General features: G+C 39.2%; 1 long non-coding RNA gene across 1 annotated transcript; it reads left to right on the top strand.

Annotated features, from left to right (window-relative positions):
• The first annotated feature begins 4921 nt into the window (after positions 1–4921).
• On the top strand, positions 4922–6222 carry LOC110279815 (uncharacterized). Its single transcript, XR_002373403.2, has 3 exons — positions 4922–5284; positions 5540–5648; positions 5749–6222. It is a non-coding gene; the product is annotated as an uncharacterized LOC110279815 (long non-coding RNA).
• Positions 6223–14199: the final 7977 nt, after the last annotated feature.

Genomic DNA, 14199 nt, shown 5'->3' with positions numbered 1-14199 from the left:
TTGAGGAGTTTCCACCTTACATATTGTATAATATCAAGCAAAGTAAGCATGAAAAATAAGTAATAGTTTGTGTAAAATATTATATTATTCTTAGTTCTAACTTCAAAGTTAAATATTCGGAGTAACTAATTAACCGAACCTGAAGTCGCAGGTTATACCTATATTTTACGTAAATTTTAAGGAAGATTCCGTACGACTAATTATTAACCTGCATCATCTGCATGTGGGTTCAAAACAACATAGAGTAGTTTGCAGTGCTGTCCTTCTTTCTTAGCATGCTTTTCATTCTTCACTTCTCACCGACACTCTAAACTACAACACAAAAAATAGCCATGTAAAACTGTAAAATCTCTTATTTATGTTTTTACAAAATTCGGTAGTTTGAAGGTGGACAGTGGACTTCACCTAAAATTAATATTTAAAAGTCATTAGATAATTTGATTGATTTAACTAAATTTTTATTTAACAGCTTTCAAATATCAACTTCACGTGAAATCGACTTCATCTGAATTTTCACTTTTGTTTTATCATACCAAAATAAAAATTAAAAACAATCACAACAACAAAGTCTTATCCTATTAAATAAAATCGGTTACATAGATCAAACGATACTTGTATCCTATCATATTTACAGTAAAATTGTTGACTTATAAATTTTCTTAGATATCAAGTTAAAAATAAAAAAATCAAAGGAATAAAGTAAAAAATAAAAAATTTAGATTAAATACTAAAAATAAATAATAAAATAAATTAAATCACTATTAAATTTGTAATTTTTATAGAATATAAGTCTACTATTTTAATTTAAAAATAATTATTTTTTATTTTGTCACTATATAAATTTTCCATTTTAAAAAAACTTGATTCGGATAGAGATTTGATGGCTGGGTGGAAAATTGAAAGGAAGATTTATAAGAAAAGTCCAAAAGAAGAGGCACATCAGCATGAATCCATAACCCATAAGGAGCAGTCCCATAGAGTATGGGCCTAGCTAGTTCTTCACTATGACTTAGGCTACAATAGAATCGTATTAATAAAAACAACTTGAGTGGGCCAAACTTCATTTTAAACTTTTATTTATAGCGTCAGGATATTTACTTTTATAAAAATACTATCTACATATTTAAAATTAATTATTATTACATTTTTATATTTGTGTGTATAAATACTTAATAAAAAACATTAAAAAAATTTTATTATTATATTTTTAAAATATGGCCTACTAGTTAAATCCTATTAATAAAATGATGTATGCTAAAATGATCTAAATTTTTGTGTCTCCAATTGTATGTACTAAAAGAAATGATGATAAATATAGTGGTTGCAGGGATTATGACATTTGAATATGGATGATGGAGCAATGAGGAAGTATGATGATCATAGTTTGATATAGGGACAGGTGGAGACATAGGCCTATTTTATGGCCTTAAAATGGAACACGAATCACCACATGTCCAATTCAAATAGCAGTGTTTGGTTTTGCTTCTTTCCTTTGGTGGTCAACAACGCACCGGTGACTGATTTTCTTGTAACTCTAAATTCATAGTATATTGTAGGTTTAATTTCTAGGCATGCCAACTCTTCAAGTCACTCACTATTATGACTTCTTATGCTGCCAACTACTTTGACCTTATCTCTTCTTATGAAAGCATTTCATTATTGTAATAATGATTCTCTCTCTGCTCACCCCCATCAACTTCTCATACCAATTGTTCATAACCTAATATTATGGTACAAGTCTAAACACACCAAGTCTCAATTTAAAAATTGGCTTTCATTGCCTATTAACCTCCTTATAAGAGATCAGATTTCACATAAATTTTATCTTAAAGAAGTCAAGCTTAAAGGATAGCTGGCAGATAACACTAATTTAAATAAGTAATTGTCTCTAAAATCTCTTAACCTACTTCTATGAGCTATATCTCAACTACCCTAAGATAAATGGATGATTATCCACTTTTTTAAGGTGGAACTATTCCAACAGTGGTTATTAGTTCACCACTATAAATACACTGACACCCCTCAAGTATCTCTAAGTTCCAATACTCTCTAAGTCTACTTACCCCTTTGCTGACTTAGGCATCAAAGTGTCTTTACAAGTACCACCCCCCATTCCTTCATACACACAAGTCGAACAGCGGTTCCCAGACGTAAACCAAGTCGTAGGCCGCTTCATCTTGGCGTTGTGGCCAATCTTGCAAGCCCAGTCTATTAATCTCCAGTTACCTACCGTAACATTGGCATCGTTGCCGGGGACCTAGAAATAAACTCATGATGACAGACGACTTAAATGAGGATGGAAACACATCGTTCGATTCTGAGTAAGAGAATCAAGACGCTGGTAACAATGATAGAGCCATAGTCACTCACCAAGGGGCGACTAATCAGCACAGAGAAGGCACTTCAGGGGTAAAGGACCCAAAGAAAAACTCTTCTGAGGGGCACAAATCAAGAAAGGAGGGACAACCCCATGCAGCTAACTTCATGGGATTGTTTCATGGCCACCAGGAACGGCTGGAACAACTAGAGCAAGAATTAGAGTGGCAGCGAAAGGCAGAGAAAAACTTGAGAAGTGAGATCGAGCGACGAAAAGAGCTTGAAGAAAAGCTCTTGAGGCTAGAATCCGCTCTTCGAGGTCGAAATTCTCACAATGACCGAGAAGACTCTCCCTTAGGGGAGAGGACCCATTCAGTGAGGACATAATGAGAGCAAAATTTCTCAGAAACTTTAAAAATCCCGATATGGACCTCTACGATGGGACTACCGATCCAAAGCATCACTTGAGCAATTTTAAAAGTTGGATGTACCTAGCCGACGCCTCTGATGCTACTCATTGTAAAGCATTCCCGACAACTCTGACGAAGGCAACGATGAAGTGGTTCGATAGCCTCCCTCCCAGATCGATCACCAGCTTCGACGACCTCTCGCGTAAGTTTCTTATGTGATTTTCGATCCAGAAGGATAAAGTAAAGCATGCACCAAGTCTCCTAGGAGTAAAACAGGAGGTAGGAGAACCTTTGAGGGAAAGGTTCAACAAAGCATGCTTAGAAATCCAAGACCTGCCCATGGAGGCAGTGATTATGGGCCTAGAAAATTGACTCCGAAAAGGTCCCTTCTCCCAGTCCATCTCAAAAAGGCACCCGACTTCTTTAAGTGATGTACAAGAAAGAGATGAGAAGTACATCAACATGGAAGAAAACGCTAGGCTGCGTGAGCCAAGCTGGCGACCTGGGCACTCTCACTCCTCAAAGGAAAAGGAGAGAGATCCCAAGAAAAAAGAGGAAGTCAACCTTGAAAGGCCCAGGAGATATCACTCCTATACTCCTCTACGAGTTTTCCTAGTTGATGTCTATAGGAAAATTTGTCATACTGAAAGGCTACCTCTCCCTAGACCGATCAAAAACAAAAAAGGGGAAAGTCATGGCGAATAGCCGAATACTGTGAGTACCATAAGCTATATGGTCACTCAACAAATGAATGTTATGACCTAAAGAATGTGATAGAAAAACTGGCCAGAGAAGGTCAACTTGATAGATATCTCATGGAAAGGTCGGACCATCATGGCAAGATAAAGAGATGAGGAGGACCGAAGAAACCCACCACAACAGACCCCGAAGAGACACATACATATGATCCCAGGAGGGTTTGCTGGAGGTAGTCTCACAAAGTCATCTCGCAAAAGGCACCTAAAGGAAGTCTGCCAGGTCAGGGGCGAAGTCCCTGACCTCCCAACCATATCTTTCACTACAGAAGATGGGCAAGGCATCATTCCTGCACATGATGATCCGGTAGTGATAACCATGATCCCTACCAATGCCCATCTACACAGAACCCTGATGGATTAGGGGAGTTCGGCCGACATCCTATTCAAACCAGCATTTGATAAGCTGTGACTAGATGAAAAGGAGTTAAGAGCTTACCCTGATACCCTGTACGGGCTGGAAGACACACCAATAAAGCCACTATGATTCATACCCTTAGACACAACTTTTGGAAAGGGGATGAGATCCAAGACTCTGAGCATCGACTTTATAGTCGTCGATGTGGGTTCGGCCTACAATGCTCTAATAGGCAAAACGACCCTCAATCGGCTCGGAGCAGTGGTGTCTACCCTCCATCTCTGCATGAAGTTCCCAACTCCAGAGGGAATAGCAACCATCAGGGGAGATCAGAAGCTAGCAAGGAAATGCTACAATGAAAGCCTGAATTTGAGAGGAAAAGGCAAGGAGGTTCACACAATTGAGCTCGGAGGAGTCTGAGCTAAAGAAGAATTACGACCACAGCTTGGGAGAAAAACTGAAGAAGTACAGGTAGGGAAGGAGGAAGGAAAGAACTAATATAGGAGTCAACCTAAAAGAAGATTTGAATCAGAAGCTTATAAAGCTCCTACAAGAGAATTCCGACCTCTTCGCCTGGAAAGCCTCCGACATGCCCGAAATAGATCCCGAGCTCATGTCACATAAATTGTCAGTGTACCCCGGATCGTGACCTGTACAACAAAGAAGACGGAAGCTCGAACCTGAACAAGCTCAAGTGGTGGAAGAACAAATACAAGCCCTCCTAGAAGCTGGCTTCATCAAAGAGGCCAAATACCCGGCTTGGTTGGCAAATGTAGTGCTAGTCAAGAAGCAAAACGGCAAGTGGAGGATGTGCATCGACTACACCAACCTAAACAAGGCGTGCCCAAAAATAGGGGTGTTCAAAACCGATTCGAACCGAACAAAACCGACTAACCAAACCGAAAAACCGAAAACCGAAAACCGAAAAAACCGAAAAAATGACATTTTGCAGTTTTTTCTGCGGTTTGGTTTAGTTTTCGGTTCATTTAGTAAAAACCCTAACCAAACCGAACCGAACCGGTTCACTTAAAAACCCTAATATATAAAGCCCCTCCCTCAAGCAGATAACCTAGCTAGCTGCCCTCTCTCCACTCGACCACTCCACAGCGCCAAAACTCCTCCTCCCACCCTCCTCTTTGCATCTGACTCACCGGACAGCACCGTCAAGGCGGCCCTTCCGCATCGTGCTCCCTCTTCTCGGTGCGGTCTTTTCTCTGCCTCCCTTCCTCGTCGCGCTTCCTTCTCGTCGTCGGACACTAACCCTCAGTTAGAGAGCGAGCCCAGACCCAGGTTGCTGATTGCAGCGTCGTAATCGTCCTCCACTACTCTGCCATACGTCTCAGTCCAGTCCAAGAGTGTCGTCGTCCTTCTCAGTCTAGTCTCATCCCCTCCGTAGCAGTCGCCGACCCACCGTGTCTCACTGTCCAACATCTCCGTCTTCTTTAGTAGGATTTTCTTAATTCTAATAATTTTGGGTTTCAACTTGTGTTTATGATTCTGAATTTTTATTTCTATTTTGATGATTTTGTGATTCAAATTCTGTGTTTAGGGTTCTGATTTTTTATTGTATTTTCAAAATCTGTTATAATTATGCAGTTATGGGACTTGGTGTTAAACCTCTTTTATTGTTGATTTGTTTTTTATTGATTATTATTCCCTATTGACTTCTAACTATGGGTCGAGGTACTTCTGTATTACAGGTGAAGCGTTTGCCAACAGAAGCAATTTGATGAAAGATGAAACAATAACATGGTCATCATCTTTGCCTTAAAGGTCCCCAAGAAAAAGATGTGGTCTTACTCTCTCACGGTAATATTTTAGACAGAATTGTCAAGTTAAGGAGATCGATCAAATAGTGGAATGTCGTCCAACAAGCCAAGCTAAGCTGATGTTATATTATGATTTGCAGATTGAAATGCAGGCCAAGCTGGAATGGTTTTGCAGGTGTCTATCTCACAATTTATAAGCTTTCATTACCATCAATATCATAAAGAATACATGAGCCCACTTACTTATAAAATATTCCTTATTGATATTGCAAGTGTCTATTTCAGAATTTATTTAATGTTTAGTGTCTAACTATATATATGGAATATAAAAACAGAATGATTGTCACACATGAATGATAGAGTATTTTAGATTGATCGAAAATATATGTTCAGCTCTAATTATGTATATATGGATTAAAATATTATTAGAAATAATTAATATCAAAGTAAGTTACATATGTTTTTGCAAGTTATCCTTGTAAGTATTGAGTATTTATTGTTGATTTTTTGGAAATGTTATTGATTATTTGTTGAACCTATTTTATTTTGTTGTTCTACTGCTTCTGTTAAATTTTTATATGATTCTTTGTTTCCAATTTTGATTTTTAATTCATATATCCTCGAACTCTAGGTATATCTCTTGGTTTATCTGCAGCTCTGGCCGACTCTCATGGTATCTCAGATAGTCATGAATGTTGCAACTGATTGGATTTGTTTGAATTTCTGCTTCTGTTTGACTAATTTATGTTCTATGTTCAGTATATCTTGAAATTGTTAATTGTTGTTGATTGTTGTATTTGTTTATGCAGTTTGTTGTATTTGGGGGTTTTAGCTTATGAATGTGTATTATTTCTAATTGTTAGGGTTCTCGGTTCTGATTGTTAAAGAAGGTGTGTTTTTTAGTGTTAAGGTTCTAGATTCTAATTGTTGTATTTGTGAGTTTTAGCTTATGAATGTGTATATTTATTTGATTAGGGAAATTGCTTCTGATTGTTCAATGTATTTGTTTAGGAAAATTGGTTCTGTGGTTCACTGTTCAATGTATTTGTTTAGAAAAATTATTTCAGATTGTTCAATGTATTTGTTTAGGAAAATTCCTTTCTTATTGTTTAAAAATCTGCAGAAATTTACAGGATACAAAAACAAAAAATAGCATATAAATGGTCATGAAAGAGATTTTGTGTTATGATGATGGATTGGTGCTGTGCCAATTCCTCATGGTAGTTTTTTTTAATTGATTGAAAAACCGAACAAACCGAACCAAACCAAACCGAATTTAATTGGTTTGGTTTGGTTCGGATGGTCTTAATAAAAAACGAACCAAACCGAACCGCATATTAATTAAACAATTGGATCGGATGACTTTTCTCTAAAAAACCGAACCAAACCACACCGCGAACACCCCTACCCAAAAGACCCATACCACTCCCATTGATACCCTAGTAGACTCCAGCTCGGGATATCAATACTTCTCATTTATAGATGCCTACTCGAGGTATAATCAAATCCCAATGTACAAATCGGTTGAAGAAAAAACATCTTTCATCACGCCAAGAGAAAATTATTGCTACGTGGTTATGCCTTTTGGGTCGAAAAATGCAGGAGCCACACATCAAAGGCTGATGAATAAGGTGTTCGTACCTCACCTTTGGAAGCTAATGGAAGTGTATGAGATGACATGCTAGTAAAAACCAAGGATGATGCCGACCTCCTGACCGACCTCTCGCAAGTCTTTGACACCATAAGGGTGATAAACCCCAATTTGACGGTTTATCTTGTATTAAATTTAGAGTATTTTGTAGACCTTTTCTCACATTTACCCAATGAATTAGCATGGTTTTGTATATTCTCCTTTAATTGTGCTTAAGAGTGAAAACATGCTTTTTAGGTCTTAAAATAAATAAATTTAATTCACCTTGGTTCCATTAGATGCCTTGATATGTTTGTTAAGTGATTTAAGGTTTAGGAGGCAAAGATTGGATCAAGGGAATGAAGAAAGAAGCATGAAAAGTTGGAGAACTCATGAAGAAATGAAAGAACCGGAAAGCTGTCAAGCCGACCTCTTCGCACTTAAACGACTATAACTTGAGCTACAGAGGTCCAAATGATGCGGTTCCAGTTGGGTTAGAAAGCTAACATCCGGGGCTTCGAAATGATATAAGATTTGCTGACTTAGGTATCGGAGTGTCTTTGCATGTATCACCCCCCATTCCTTTATACACACAAGTCGGATGGCGGTTTCCAGATGTAAACCAAGTCGGAGGCCGTCTCATGTTGTTGGCGGTTCCAATAATTTTCTTGAATTTAATGCTCTTGATATATCTAGAAACAATTATTTATCATGGATACTAGATGTTGAAATCCATCTTGATTCAATAGATTTTGCAGATACCATTAAGGCTGAAAATAATGCATCTTAGAAGGATAAAACCAAAACCATGATCTTCCTTCGTTGTCATCCTGACGAATGATTAAAAAATGAATATCTCACATTAAAAAATTATGTAGATATGTGGAAAGACCTTAAAGAAAGGTATAATAATCAAAAGACGGTGATGCTTCCTCAAGTCCGATATGAATAGACATACTTACGTCTACAGGATTTTAAATCCATAAATGAAAAAATGAAATTATGTGAGAAAAATATAATTGATAATGATATGTTAGAAAAAATTTTCTCAACCTTCCATGTCTCGAATGTGCTTCTGCAACAGCACTATCGAGGAAAAAATTTAAAAAATATTCTAAGTTAATTTCTTACCTTCTTGTTGTTGAATGCAACAATGAGTTACTTTTAAAAAATCATGAAACGCGCCTAGCTGGCGCCGCCCCATTTTCTGAAGCAAATGCGGCAAATCATAACCCCAGAAGAGGTAAATGGCAAGGTTTTGGCAACAAGAAAAATTATAGAAGAAAGAAAAATTATGTTCATAAGAAATGATCTCACCAGAAATGAGACAAAGAAAGAAACAATGGGCAAAATAAATTAACAGAGGATAAATATTTTCGTTGTGGTGGAAAGGGCCATTGGTCGTGTACCTGTCGTACCCCAAGGCACCTAGTCAATCTTTATCAAGCATCTTTGAAAAAAGACGACAAAGGAAATGAGATGAATTTTGTTTTAAATGATGCTGAAAATTACACACTTCCTGGTCCAAAAAACTCTCCAAGAACCCTCTGTCACAAAAACAGAGGGTAGACAGGATGTCCTTGAAATATCCATATTGGACCTGGAGGGATGAACCCACTAATCGAATATATGAAATTCAACATCCTACCCAAAGAGAAAAAAGAGGCCAAGAAAATTCGGAGGAAAGCACAAAACTACACTTTGGTGAAAAATATCCTCTATAAAAGAAGAATATCCACACCATTATTAAAGTGCATCCCGACCTCAAGGATGACAGAGGTCTTAGAAGAGGTGCATAATAGAATTTGCGAAAATTATCTCGGAGCAAGGTCTTTGGCTAGGAAAGTCATACGAGCCGGGTTCTACATGCCCACCTTGCAAAAAGATGCCATCGAATTCGTAAAGAAATGTCAGTCATGCCAAATGCATGCAAACTTCCATGTTACTCCCCCCGAGGAGCTCATTAGCATAACTTCTCCATGACCTTTTGCAAAATGGGGGTTGGACCTATTAAGGCCCTTCTCCCAAGCCCCTAGACAAGTGAAATACCTAATAGTGGGAGTAGACTACTTCACGAAGTGGATCGAAGCAGAACCATTAGCCACCATCATAGTCTAGAGAAGTCGAAAGTTCCTTTACAAGAACATTATCACAAGGTATGGAGTTCCCCACTCCATCACCACTGATAATAGAACTCAATTCACCGACTCTACCTTCAGAAACTTAGTAGCCAGTATGAGGATCAAGCATCAGTTCACCTCGGTAGAACACCCACAAGCAAATGGGCAAGCCGAGGTAGCTAACAAGGTTATACTGGCTGGGTTTAAGAAAAGGTTGTAAGAAGCAAAGGGAGCCTGGGTCGAGGAACTCCCTCAGGTATTATGGGCATATCGGACTACACCTCAGTCTGCCACAAGAGAAACACCCTTCCGACTTACTTATGGCATAGAAGCCATGATACCAGTAAAAATCAATGAGCAAAGTCTAAGGGTGAGCTTCTATGACGAAGTTGGCAACATACAGGGGCACAAAGAAGAGCTTGAACTACTCCCTGAAGTCCGAGAACAAGCCCATATAAGGGAAGCGGTGTTGAAACAAAGGATGACAAACAGATACAATAAGAAACTCATTCGAAGAAGTTTCGCCCCAGACGACTTGATCTTGATCAGAAATGATATCGGTGTTAACAAGTCGGGGGAGGGAAAGCTCGCTGCTAATTGAAAAGGGCCATATAAGATTAGTGAGGTCTTAGGAAAGGGGTACTACAAGGTAACTGACTTAGACAATACCGAGCTACTAAGATCGTGGCATGCTTGTAATATGAAAAGGTACTATAGCTAAAAGTGAACTCCACTCCTTGGTGTACTCTTTTTCCCGACTTCATGGTATTTTTCCAAAAAAGGGTTTTTCTGAAGGGAATTTTAACGAGGTATCAACGTGGAGGCTAATGGGCAATAATTTTTAAACCCCTTAGTAGTAAAAAGTACCTTCATCAATAAATAAATATCTTTTTACTACATCTATTTACAAATTCCATTAGTTGTTATCATTTTCCTACGAAATGCACTGACTTAAGCTCGAAAAAGAGTAAAAATCCCATGACCGACCTAAGTGGTTGGCAGGAAAACGACGAGGTAGAAGTCAGTATAAAGAGGTTATAACAGCCGATCATGGTAACTCGGAAACGTTGCAACCTATTAGTCAAAAAAACCGAGAAGAATTAAAATGCATTGCGAAAATAACCTAAGTTATGAACAATTCAAATGAGAAAATTTGAATTTATGAGGAATACAAAAAGAGATAAAGGAAATCCATCGAAAACAAAGGCAAAAGTTGTTCCAAGTCTTTGACAAAACCACAAGTAATTTAGACAACTAATAGCTTGCCCAATAAAAGGTTTTTCCAAGGGAAAGATTAAAAGGGTTTTTTATGGAAAACTCATAAAGCATGCACACACGAAATTTTCCTCAAAAGCCCTTATCCAAAAAAGGAAAAATTAAAATAACGCAATTTTTTGTTAATGGCCAGAAGGCCAGAAGAGTCAAGAGCAACCATCACCAACAAAGAAATAAAAATTGTTTAAAAAAGGGGCCCACAAGCCGGGCCCCAAAGTAGCTCAAATCAATCACTGGGAAGGTAGAGGGGAATCGCCAACAAGAAGGGAGCTCGGATCTGCATCAGGAGGGGTCGGAGCAGTCTCTTCAGCAGCAGGAGTCGGAACCTCTGAAGAACTCGGCAGGTATCCCTCTTGTTGATTTTGATCCCCACGAGGAGGAGACTCAATTAGCCTCTTCCCGCGAGTCTTCAACTCTGAATCTGTCTCAGGACGAGGAGGGGAGACTATAGCTCCATTAATAACGACCTTATCAGGATGGAGGGGAGAAAGGTCCAGGCCGGGGGCAATCACTCCGACCTGCTCCTTGAATATCCTCCACGCCTCCTCCGAGCTCTCCGCCATGGAATCCTCCAAGTCTTAATACGCCTCCCGGTTCAACTCCAACTACTTCTGAATGTCAATATTCTCAGAAGCTTCTTCTCCCTTTCCTGAAGTCGGGCTCGCTCCTCCTTCAGCCCAGCAACCTCCTCCTAAAGCCTCTTTTCTTCCTCTTGATAGAGGACAATCCTCCCCTCCAATTCCTCAACCTTTTGGGTAGAGCCTAAAGAACTAAGGGGAGTTTTATCTATAATATCAAGGAGTTTTGTGCAGACCCCAGCAGCCCGAACACTCCCCCGAACCATAATTTAAAGGTGATTTTGAAGGAAAGCATCATCCATACTAATTTGAGTATAGGGGAAGATGTGATTCCGAACGAACTTGGAACTATCGAAGTTGGCCTCCCCTGAAGGAGAAGAGCCGGACTCTGAGGTCTTCCATTTTTTTCTTTTCAGGTTCGGAAGGAAGTCGAACTAGGGGGATAGGATGAGGAAGAGGAAAAGCAGAGGCAGAAGTTACCGAGATAGGGCAGGAAGAAGTCCCCAAGTCCCGAGAGGAGGAGGAGGAGCGCCAGCAGCCCTCGCAGCATCAGTACGGGCACGCGCCTTCTTCTTTGCCTCATGGACCTTCTGGTAAGCAACACTTGAACCACTCTTCACCATCTCTGAAAAAGAGAAAACAAGCAATTAGTCTACAAGTCAGAAAAAGACCACAAGTCAGAAACTTCAAAATATGACAACAAAAGACTACCTAGCTGGGTCTGTATGAAACTAAGAGAACTCAGAAGAAACTTTTTCGTGTCCAAATTGGTGGCTCTCCCCCAAACTTCCCGGAAGAACCCCACTACAGCCTCGTCAACCTCGTCCAAATCCTCCAATCCATATTTTTATACAGGGAAGCCTCTAACCAGTAAAGAGGAAATTAGGGGTTGAAGTTCTCATCAAGAAAAAAGGGATGGTGACCCTTTATGGCCCAGACTTTGAAGAAAAAGTTTTTAAAGCCATAGAAAGAATTGTCAAAAATGGAGAAAACTTTCCGACCTTAAATGGCCCGGAAAGAAATCCATTGCCGCTTATTGTTTTGCCCACTAAAGGGCTTGGTCAGGTGAAAAAGATAGAAAAAAATCTTTATGGAAGTCGAGAAGTCTAGCTCTCGGCTAACAAGTTGGTAAATTTTCATGAAACCCTAACAGTTGGGGTGGAGATGAGTGGGAGCAACTCGGCAATGGGATAACACTCCCATTTCAAAGTCGAAAAGAGGTAAAGAAACCCCCCAGATGGGTAAAAAAGCAATCGTACATGAAGAAGAAGTGAGGATCAGAGGTAGTAACCCTGCCACAACAAACCTGGTCTTCAAGATTCGGAGCCAGCAATTCATACTTGGGCTCATCCTCCTCTAAGACACAAATCCTATGATGAACACGAAGTTCAGAAAGGTAGTCAATGTCCACTAAGAGTTTTTTCCATTAAAAAGAAGTAGGGGAAAAAATCAACGAGACCTACAAAAGAAAATGGAAAAAAGATCAAGAACAGGGCTTCTAAAAGACAAAACAACCTCCCTCAAAAACTAAACAAAGAACAGATTCACCAGACCAACAAACTCACTAAGGAACTAAGCGTCAGCATGCAAACCTCCTATTAATATACAAAGCAAAGTGCCAACGTAAAGGAGGAAAGGAAAGGACTAACCTTTGTTTGCGAATGCGAAAAAGGAGCAAGAACAGCAGCAGCAAATCACTCCAAGAAAGGAAGCCTAAAGATTTTCTCTTTGGAAAAAATAAGGATTGTCGGCGAGAAGTTTTAGAAGACGAAAGAAAACAGAGAAAAGAGAGGGAAAAGTATTTATAACAAGCCAGGGGCATAAGGGTAAATTGACGCGATCATTAAAGAAACGCGTCGTTACCAATGTAACTGCTCCCAAGTGTAAATATGAAAACCTCGACGGACGCGACGTTTGATTAGACACGACGGTTAAGAAATTTAAATCACGTCGGTTTTAAAAATCATGTCGGCTACGCACCCGAGTTTAAATACTCGATCCAACTCATGAATAAAAGATATCAGACTCGAGTAGGGGCACTGTTCATACCCTGACCCAACACTATGGTCCAAGTCCAAACACACCAAAAGGCAATCCAAAGATTGGCCTTCGCCGCCTACCGACCTCTTCAAAAGAGGTCGGATTCCACATAAACTCCATCCCAAAGAAGTCGGGCTCGAAGGATAGCTGGCAAATAACACTCGTTCAAATGAGTAACTACCCCTAAAATCTCTGAACCCACTCCCAGGAGTCATATCTCAACTACCCTAAGATAAAGGGACGGTTATCTACCTTAAAAGGTGGAACTTCTCCAACGGTGGTTATTGGTTCACCACTATAAATACATTGACACCCTCAGGTATCTCTAAGTTCCAATACTCTCTAAGCCTGCTTACCCCTTTGCTGACTTAGATATCGGAGTGTCTTTGCATGTATCACCCCCCATTCCTTCATACACACAAGTCGGATGGCGGTTCCCAGACGTAAACCAAGTCGGAGACCGTCTCATGTTGTTGGCGTTGGGACCAATCTTGCAAGCCCAGTTCATTAATCTCCGGTTACCCACTGTAACACCAATTATGGTTAAATAGAACTTCTCTATAATTCCTAAGAAGGAATTTTTTAAATGATAAAAAAGTGTTAAAGAATGAATTTTTCATTTAAAAGGAGATAATGACTTCTTATTCTGTATTTAAAAAAAAGCTATATGCCCAGAATTTTAATCTTTTATGAACATTTATCTAGAACTTTATCAATGGTGAGGTTCTTATTTGGGCCATGATGGGCTGGATCAGTACAAATCAAATTGCGTATAAGGCCCATAAGTCTCATGAAGGATTGTGAGTTCTGGCTTCTGAGATATCCAATTGAGTTCATGTTTATGGGCCCAAATTTCTTTCTTTATACAAAGAAAATTTATTAAAGCCCATTTCAATTTGGATTGTTGTCCAAAAAAAGCTTGGAATTGTTGTAGAGGAACTATTCAAT

This window comes from Arachis duranensis, chromosome 4, assembly GCF_000817695.3.
Source record: "Arachis duranensis cultivar V14167 chromosome 4, aradu.V14167.gnm2.J7QH, whole genome shotgun sequence".
Lineage (NCBI taxonomy): Eukaryota > Viridiplantae > Streptophyta > Magnoliopsida > Fabales > Fabaceae > Arachis > Arachis duranensis.
Note: the sequence above shows the minus strand (reverse complement) of the source record. Positions and strands in the feature narration are given on the sequence as shown.